The sequence below is a fragment of the Neoarius graeffei genome, chromosome 12, assembly GCF_027579695.1.
Source record: "Neoarius graeffei isolate fNeoGra1 chromosome 12, fNeoGra1.pri, whole genome shotgun sequence".
NCBI lineage: Eukaryota > Metazoa > Chordata > Actinopteri > Siluriformes > Ariidae > Neoarius > Neoarius graeffei.
Window position 1 is genome coordinate 76,187,611 of NC_083580.1, and position 10,484 is coordinate 76,198,094.

The 10,484-nt window shown below is 40.8% G+C and overlaps 1 long non-coding RNA gene across 1 annotated transcript; it reads left to right on the forward strand.

Annotated features, from left to right (window-relative positions):
* The first annotated feature begins 1,925 nt into the window (after window positions 1–1,925).
* LOC132895646 (uncharacterized) lies at window positions 1,926–9,249 on the forward strand. The gene is made up of 4 exons (XR_009655796.1): window positions 1,926–2,250; window positions 7,012–7,095; window positions 7,237–7,323; window positions 9,121–9,249. It is a non-coding gene; the product is annotated as an uncharacterized LOC132895646 (long non-coding RNA).
* The last annotated feature ends 1,235 nt before the right edge of the window (window positions 9,250–10,484 follow it).

A 10,484-nucleotide genomic window follows, 5' to 3' on the forward strand; every position in this document is an offset into this window, starting at 1 on the left:
CAACTCATAACCCAACACTCCATTACAGTTGTTTGGAAGTAAAGCAATCCATCCATTATCTGTAACGTCTTATCCTGTGCAGGATCACGGGCAAGCTGGAGCCTATCCCAGCTGACTATGGGTGAGAGGTGGGGTACACCCTGGACATGTCGCCAGATTAGCGCAGGGCTGACACAGAGACAAACAACCGTTCACATTCACACCTACGGTCTTTAGAGCCACCAATTAGCCTAACCTGCATGTCTTTGGACTGTGGGGGAAACCGGAGGAAACCCACGCAGACATGGGGAGAACATGCAAACTCCACACAGAAAGGCCTTCATCAGCCACTGGGCTCGAACCCAGAACCTTCTTGCTGTGAGGCGACAGTGCTAACCACTACACCACCGTGCCGCCAGAAATGCATATTAATTGTGAATAATAATATTATTAATACCACTGATAATGATCCATTGTATAGGCCTAATAAAATGGATAATAATCATTTAGAGCAGGAAATAAATCAACTTACTGCAAACCGCTATATCAGTCTGGACTCTTTCAGCATGTCGGACTGTGAAAGCGCTCTTGTGTATTGATCAGCATTGTCACAGCAGGCTGCCATTCCGGTCTCCGTAGTAGTAGGGAAACTCTGTGTATTGTTTATGCTGATTGGTCGAGAAGTCGGATTCCCCGGGATTTCCTACAACTTAATTTAGATAAGCACAATGCTCTATTATGTTAATTTTGGTTATGCATCTTCCTTTTCTTTCAGTAAATTAGTGGATAAAATGCAAACTTGACTCTTCAGTTTATCGTCATAAGTGTTGCATATTCATCGAATTTTACTTCGCTCACTGGTGAATACGTTCGCCACTCGAAGATGAACTTAATGTCTAAGTGCAGCCGTGCAATATCCTCTATATAGCAGTCTGTATATGAAGTTACACCGTGGTGAAAGGGTTAGTTATGGCCAAATTACATGCATGACGTTTAGCACACGGGCGGCACGGTGGTGTAGTGGTTACTGCTGTCGCCTCACAGCAAGAAGGTCCGGGTTCGAGCCCCGTGGCCGGCGAGGGCCTTTCTGTGTGGAGTTTGCATGTTCTCCCCGTGTCCGCGTGGGTTTCCTCCGGGTGCTCCGGTTTCCCCCACAGTCCAAAGACATGCAGGTTTAGGTGTGAATGTGAGTGGTTGTCTGTGTCCATGTGTCGGCCTTGTGATGACCTGGCGACTTGTCCAGGGTGTACCCCGCCTTTCGCCCGTAGTCAGCTGGGATAGGCTCCAGCTTGCCTGCGACCCTGTTGAACAGGATAAAGTGGCTACAGATAATGAGATGAGACGTTTAGCACACGCTCTTATCCAGAGTGTGGCGTACAACATACCCAGGGCAGGTGGGGGTTAGGTGGCTTGCTCACTCAGGGGCACTTCAGCTATTCCTGCTGGTCCAGGGAATTGAACCAGCAACCTTTTGATCCCAAAGCTGCTTCTCTAACCATTAGACCATGACTTCGCCATTGTAGCCCCTTGCTAGCCTGTTTACACGTGTGGACCGTTTTATAAAACTCAACAAAATCTCATTTATTTCATATTTTGGTTTATTTGTGGAAGCCATGGCCTAAAGGTTTGAGAAGCAGCTTTGTGACCAAAAGGTTGCTGGTTTGATTCCCTGGGCCAGCAGGAATGGCTGAAGTGCCCTTGAGCAAGGCACTTGCTGCTCTGAGTATGTTGTACATCACTTTGGATAAGAGCATCTGCTAAATACCTCTAACATAATGTTGGTTTATTTTAATTTCATTGGCTCAAACAACCCATTACTATGATATGTTAAACAGTAGATAATTACACATAAATATACTCAGGAGACAGAATAACTCCAGACTTCCTGTTTATGAAGGCGGGTATATAAATGCAAAGCTGTGCAAACTTGTTCTGACACATCCTGGAACACCACAGCAGTGCAGGTTGTTGATTTCTGACCACAATGGAGCTCGAGAAGAGTGCAACTGAGATTCATTCTCACGCTGTTGACTTTTTTCCCCCTCTACATCTTGAGGAAATGACCATGAAATTAATTTTTGCAACTTTGGACTCGCTTTGCCTCGCTCCATACGGGAACAAAATTTCAAGCAGAAATCTTTGGTTTCTTCAATGAAACTTAGGGATTGAAGAAGCTTCGATTGTTGATTTGGAGTTCAAGGATTAATTCAAGAAACTCCAGAGACTCGGCGGTGGAAAGAAACTGGTGGCCAAGATGATGTTTAAGAAATGGTACATAAAGAATTTCTTCAATTTTACTTAAATATAACATGATAGATTTGAGTTAAATCACATAAATATGTGTTCAAATTAATAATATCCAGTCAGTCATACGAGTAATGACTCTGCATTATCGCATGGATTTTTTTTAAGCCGATATTGTAACTTGAATGTATTTTTAGAGCTGTACATGTTTTTGTTTTGCTGAAACTTGGCGCCCACGGTGAAGCTGACACTGTGCAGCTCTTTGCATACTGGTAGGTTTTTCAAGAAGATTTTAAAACGATATTTCGATAAAAATCAACTTCAATGTGCAAAGCCTTAAAGTTATTATTAACCTACTAAAACAAATTTAACATCAACGTTTTATATAGTTGTTAATTACTAAAAGTGAAATATCGAATCCTTGTCATCACCGATTGGTTTTTAATTTTTTGGGACCTTAAATTTGAACGACGTAACTGAGCTGGCGTTTAGACCCACACGTATTTTCTATCATTCCAGGATGCTAGATGGTGCTGTGTTCTTTTCTTTAGACTGAATTTTCTCCTTTGGTTACGATGGTAAGCATCGAAGTCTTCAAGAAAATTCTTAACATATATTTAAGGATAAATTTTTATCTTCTATGTGTATAGTCCTGACAATTTAATATAAACCTTTACTTTAATTGCTAGAGTTCAGAGTAATCTAGCTGATCTGGTGTCTGGACATCGGTTGCATGTTTAGTGGTGTTTTGGAAGTTAGCCATTGTGTTTATGCTAGGTCTGTGAACAGAGTTGACATAATTGACACCTATATGAAGCTTTTATCAATCATTGTGAAATATATTTAACATTTTGCGATTCAGCATGAAAGTTGAATATGTGCAGTTTAAGGTTTGACGTTCCACACCCATTTTTATACCCCTGCTCCGGGGTGTGTGTGTGTTATACTGGTTTATTTACCTCTGTCCATCCAGCTGTATCATCATCTGTCTGAAACCCCCTTTTTCTTAGCAACCACAAATCATAGCCACTTGGTACAAATCTTCAACTTGGGGTTCTATATGTTTACCATTTTCAGGTCTGTCGCACATCAACTTCCCGTTTACTGACAATGTATTTATGAAAAATGTAGCATGGATTTACAAAATTTTCCTAACACTTTTCTCAGAAACTACAAATCACAACTGCTTGATATTTGGTATCGAGCTTCAACTTGGGGTTCTATACCATGCATACCGTTTTCAGGCCTGTCTCACGTCGACTTCCTGTTTACTGATTGAATATATTTCCGAAACATGTAGCGTGGATTTACAAAATTTTCCTAACACTTTTCTCAGAAACTACAAATCACAACTACTTGATATTTGGTACCGAGCTTCAACTTGGGGTTCTATACCATGTGTACCGTTTTCAGGCCTGTCTCACGTCGACTTCCTGTTTACTGATTGAATATATTTCCGAAACATGTAGCGTGGATTTACAAAATTTTTGTAACACTTTTCTCAGAAACTACATATCACAACTACTTGATATTTGGTACTGAGCTTCAGCTTGGGGTTTTATACCATGCATACCGTTTTCAGGTCTGTCACACATCGACTTCCTGTTTACCGACTGAATGTATTTACGAAACTTATAATAGCGTGGATTTTGACGCCATTTCAAAAAGCATAATGCTATTTCAAAATGACAGTTTACCAGGAAGCTACTTGAAATCCCTGGGGAGAGACACTGCCCTTTACTTACCTGTTTCAAGGTTAATTATTTGTTGAAGTCAACATTCATAATAAGTGTCCTATTCCTTCGATTGCTTGCATTCTGATAAAAGTAAGAGCGGGGGGGGGGGGGGGGATACGTAAGTGAGCAGTTGTAGCTCACAGTTGAGCTTGTTTTTCCTCGTTGTGGATCTCTCCAAACCTTGACCTGAATCTCTGTAAATGTTTAGTAAAGAATAATAAAAACTAGATAGAACTCGACGCTAACGGCATCGATGGGGATGCCTCCGCCTGGTAGACTACACGCCTTATGAAGTTGTGATTTGGGGATGGACATTTGACCTCACAGTAATCTTGACCTGGTGAAATTACTTGTATTAGCCTTGGAGATATTTTGTTCACAAGGTTTTCGGACACACATTTGACCCCACAGTGACCTTGACCTTGGACCTTTTGATCTCAAAATCTAATCAGTTTCTCTTTTTCCCCAAATGCACAAATGGTGAAAGTTTGGTGAAATTCCTTTCATTTGCCTTGGAGATATTGTGTTCACAAGGTTTTCGGACAGACATTTGACCTCACAGTGACCTTGACCTTAGACCTTTTGATCTCAAAATCTAATCAGTTCATGTTTGTCCCAAAGCACACAAATGGTGAAAGTTTGGTGAAATTCCTTTCATTAGCCTTTAAGATATCGCGTTCACAAGGTTTGGGGACGGATGGACGGACGGACAACATAATGCCTCCTGCACCTTACGGTGGCGGAGGCATAAAAATGATATTTAAGTTCAAAATGCACAGTAAAGCGGCATATCTACATTGATGTTTAACCCGTCACTTTGTAGTTTGTTATTCTCATTTACTGAGATCCATATATTCGACAATGCTAACATGCGAACCTGTTTATGCTCCTCAAAGACGTTATAGCCGTTAATTTTACTGTTAATCTTTGCAAGGTCTTAGTTACATGTTTATACTCCATGAACAGAAGGTTGTGTAATAGAACACCTATAGAGCAGCTCCTATGAGACGAGAAATATGAATCATTTTCATAACAATTCTTTTGTTTTTAGCAATTTGATTGGCTAACAAAGACAAATAAGGAAAACCAACATGCAATCTATACAACTTGAACTGTTGTGTAATGGTGAGTTGGTTAACTTGAAACTAAAAGTGAACTGAAGTTCTGTCCTCCTGTTGAGGACGGCCCCATGAGGACAGTTGAAAGTCGCACTTGGAGGACGCTCTGGACTCTTACAGTAATGCTTTTATGGCTGAGGACTGCAGTTGACTTGCTAACTTTAGGACTGCAGTTGTCATGAACAGTTTTGCACTCAAGTTTCCATCAATGAAGAGTTATAACATCAACGAAACTGATTTCATGTTAAAACTGTAGTCATGTTGTCTGTTGTTGCCCAAATGAGGATGGGTTCCCTTTTGAGTCTGGTTCCTCTCGAGGTTTCTTCATGTCGTCTGAGGGAGTTTTTCCTTGCCACCGTCGCCACAGGCTTGCTCATTGGGGATAGATTAGGGATAAAATTAGCTCATGTTTTAAGTCGTTCAAATTTTGTAAAGCTGCTTTGCGACAGTGTTTATTGTTAAAAGCGCTATACAAATAAACTTGACTTGAATTGACTTGAACTGAAGTAAACTTTTGGGGAGTAAATGAAGTCAGTGTTGAAGATAAATGGGAATACTGTATCTCGAACAATTCTTGTGTGTTGGTTAAATACTGTAATGTTGGAAATGTTTTACGTTGAGGTTCCTTTAAATGACCTGCGTTAGTTAACATGAACAATCCAGGAGCTTTGACGTTAAAGTCACTAACATGGCAATTCAGTGAATCCCACATGATTAACCAACATGAACAATATTGTCTCTGTCCATGTTGTGTAACTGTTGTGCTGGTTCTGTCACTGTCCTGGAATTGTGAACAGTGATACTGTATCTGCCCCTAATTAGTGTAGCGTTGTACGTGTGTTTGTATCCCATTTTGTTTTATGTCGCCTGTCTCGGGACTACGGATGAAAATGAGCAATTATGCTAACTCTGGCATATTTACATTACGTATTTTATACTATTGTTCATGAATGTGCACTGTCCCTATCAAATAAACCAATAAATAAATATAACTCACAACTGAGAATAAAAAGCAAGCTGTAATATGTGAACCTGGAGTTCAGGAAATTATCAGCATTTAAGAACATGCTGTAATTATGAACTGATGTGGACTTTAGTCATTCGTCTAGTAATGAAAAAAACCATTGAAGTAAATTAAGTTAATATAGAGTACGTATTAAAATTGGCATTGCTAATTAATGTTAATTAAAGGAGAACTGAAGTCATATTTAAACTTGCTTTATTTCTTAATTAACGTGCTATTCAATTACTTTTTTGGTTTTAGTAACCTTATATCGTGACTTGTATTGGCAACTAATTGCAATTAAATATTATACTTATCGGCCTGTTCGGTTTTTAGCCGTGTTGAATTTAGTTTGTTTGGTCCACGGCAGGCGTCGCTTATCCGCGCGTTCTTCACGAGACTTGTGCGAGATTTTGAAACGTTAAGTGTCAGCCAGGTGTCAGTGCTGCCATTTTGAAAACTGTTTTCCAAACGAAATCTTGCACAAAAACGAGTTTAAATGACGATTACTGCCTACTTTTTTCAAACTTTCCTGATCGCTATCAAAACAAACAAAACTTCCGGCTTGATTACGTCAGCGTTCGAAAGAGGGCGTGCGCGTCTTTTGACAACGCTGGCAGATGTCGGTCACTTTGATTTCCGCTGTACGTTTTACTTCCGTCCTACGATGTCTCGCACAGGTCTCAACGAATCTCGTTTACAGCCGTCGCTTTGACATATGGACTGATATTACAGAGCGTATTTCAAACACTCATAACTTGCTATAGCAGTGACAAAATAGCGATCAGAAATGCATTCCGATATTTAATAAAATGAGAGAAATAGAATGTTGATAATAAAAATTTGCCTTCAGTTCTCCTTTAAGGGAACCTTACCCTGATATTTCAATGGATGTGTCATCTTAGAAATACTCCTAATGATGATGTTTCAGGGATTGAAGCTGTCAAAGGACAAACGAAGCAAACTCCTGGCAGGGAGAAAGGCCTTGCCCTCTGTTTCAGCTGAACCAACGAAGGTAATCATGCTGCTTTTTCACTAAATCGATTGCTATACAATACAATACCACAACACCATTAAGGAAACATTACAGCACAGTGTGTTTTATTTCCACATAGGAATTTTAAAATAGGTGTTTTTTTTCCTCTATGTTTTTTAGCTTTCAATTCAGTGTGTGGACAACCAAGCTGGGTTACGCGGCGTGGTTAGTAATGAAAAAGACGACTTCTCCATGTCTAATCCATCAGTAAGTTCCCTTTTGTGTTACTGATAGTGTTGTAGGACTCGAGACAAGTCTCGTCTTGGAATCGAGCGCATTTTTACTCAGTCTTGTCTCGGTCTCAGACATAAAAGACTCGGGATTCATTTCAAGACCACAACTGCAGGGGGGATTTCACTAAATTAGCTGTGCATTGTCTGATTTATTTGTTAACATCATTACTTTGATTGGATGTAAAATTTCCTGCTTCAAATGCAACCAATAACGTGTCTCATTGCTAATTTGAAATTTTACTTCCTGTTAATGGTCGTCACCCCTCCCCCTCCCCCCTTCACACACACTGGTCTGATTCTTGTCTTGACTCCGTCTCACCCTGTCTTGGGCTACATCCACACGACAACGAGATTTTTTTTTTTTTAAATATTGTGTCCACATGGGCAACGGATCAGTAAAATTTCAGGTACATATGGCAACGCAACGCTTGCTGAAAACGATGCAATACACATGCCACACCTCTAGGTGCGCTGTAAGACCGTCCCATCGGAGACACCAGAACAATAGAAGTAGGACGCATGCGCATAAACCCCTTCTTCTGTAGCATCAGCCACATAAAGTTTTGATTATTAATCAGTAGCGTAAAATAGTATCTATTGTCTAATACACTTATTTATATTTCATATTAAAACGTCTATGTAAATTAATACATAGAAAGCCTGGCCAGGCGCTGAACGTTCTTCTGCCTTCACTTTAAGAGAAATTCAGGGCGAGTATGAGCCTAGGTTCTTCTGTGTCACTCACCCTGTCACACGCACTCACCTTCTGCTCGTTTTTTGAATGGAGACGCGGAAAGAGGAATGAATGGGGGTAGATGGAAAGAGAGAGGAATGAATGGGGATAGATGGAAGCCGCCAACATTGATATCCTCCAGAATTCTTTAAATGGTCCAGAATAAATTGAATGCTACACGTTGATGGATTACTTTGTTCTTCTACGCCCTTTTTGAGGAATGTACAGAGATCTTGCAGTCATGTGACCAACATCTGAAGAGGCGAGATCGCTCCTTTTTTTTCCTTTTTATTTGTTGACAACTCGCATCGAGTTCGTTACACTTCTACCCGGCGTGAAGCACTCACAGTCATGTGGTTGTGACATCATTGTAAACAAATCCGTTCTACTCATCCAGACGACTTCGCAACGGCGCCGTTGCCAGATTTTTCCACTCTGGAACCCGTTCTCAAAAGATTTCATTTTGGGGCACCCAAAACGCCGGTGCCGTGTGGACGCCGGGCCGAAACAAACAATTTTATCAGATTCACCTGAATCCGTTGCCGTGTGGACAGGGCCTCAGTCTTGGTCTTGACTTGATCTCAAGCCCTCAAAGTCTTGGTCTCGATACACTTCGGCCTTGGTTGAGCTCGGTTTAGGTGGTCTTGACTCTACAACACTAGTGGCTGCTCTATTAAAACAAAATGGGGCTGCTAATTGATTTGAGCTCCAATCACGAGCTTCCTATTACATTCTGGGTCTGGGTCAGTGAGAAATTATACAGTAACAAAATCTTCAATTTGAGAATTCAATTTACGAAAGAAAGCATATTTTACTTGTGCTGCTTTTTCATTTCAACTTGCAATGCAAGAAATCACTCAAGTCGAGTCCGACATGAACAAAGTAAACAGTAGAAGATACGATATTTTTTCCCCATCCATGATAAAGGCAGCTGAGTTGCAGATGAACTGTCCTCCATTTATTCTTTAATTATTGTGATCATATTGGTTTAAATATATCCGTTATACTGACTTGTTTCTTTTTGTTTTAATATTTCAGTGTGAAGACGTCCCTCAGGACAATGACGGAGAAGGTGTAAATTGCTAAATTAGCCATTTAGCAAATATGTACACTATCGATATTTAAAACACTTGCGGTCCTGCATTAAATGTATTTTCTGAAACTAAACTGGTGTTAAATATTTTTATTTGTTGAATGATGTAGTATTACAGTATTGTATACTCTGTTGTAAAGCTGAGAGTGAGGATTTAATGGGTTAGAGAACAAAAGCAGCCAGGTGGGGAGTTCCCCTGCAATATAAACATGCTCTTATCCAGTAATTACATTCAACTATTCTGAAAAGTCCATAAAATTAATAGGACAGTGTGTGTCCAAGTGCATCTCAAAAAAATTGGAATATTGTAGAAAAAGTTAAATATTTCGGGCGGCACAGTGGTGTAGTGGTTAGCACTGTCGCCTCACAGCGAGAAGATCCTGGATTCGAGCCCAGTGGCCGACAAGGGCCTTTCTGTGTGGAGTTTGCATGCTGCCCACGTGGGGGTGCTCTGGTTTCTTCTTCTTCTGGTTAGGCTAATTGGGCAGCACGGTGGTGTAGTGGTTAGCACGGTCGCCTCACAGCAAGAAGGTTCCGGGTTCGAACCCAGCGGCTGGTGAGGGCCTTTCTGTGTAGTTTGCATGTTCTTCCCGTGTCTGTGTGGGTTTCCTCCAGGTGCTCTGGTTTCCCCCACAATCCAAAGACATGCAGTTAGGTTGACATGGGGCGGCCTTGGGCTGAGGTGCCCTTGAGCAAGGTACCTGACTCCTGACTGCTCCCCGGGTGCTCTGGTGTGGCTGCCCACTGCTCTGAGTGTGTGCGTGTGTTCACTGCTTCAGATGGGTTAAATGCAGAGGATGAATTTCACTGTGCCTGAAGTGTGCACGTGACAAATAAAGGTTTATTTTTCTTCTTCTGGTGGCTCTAAATTGACCATAGGTGTGAATGGTTGTTTGTCTCAGTGTGTCAGCCCTGCGATAACCTGGCGACTTGTCCGGGGTGTACCCTGTCTCTCGCCCATAGTCAGCTGGGATAGGCTCCAGCTTGCCTGTGACCCTATAGAACAGGATAAGTGGCTACAGATAATGGATGGAGTTCAATATTTCCCATCAGTTATTTAAGAAAGTGAAAATATAATATATTCTAGACTCATTACACAAACTAAAATTTTTCTAATTTAATTTTGATAATTATGGCCTACAATGCAAAAACTTAAAAAAAAAAAAAAACATACCTCAAAATATTACAGTATTTCATTTCAAGTTTGAGTAAAACACTATAAATCCCATAGATCTCTTGGTCTAGTTCAGTACACGCAACCACAATCATAGGGAAGACTGCTGACTTGACAGTTGTCCAGAAGACGATC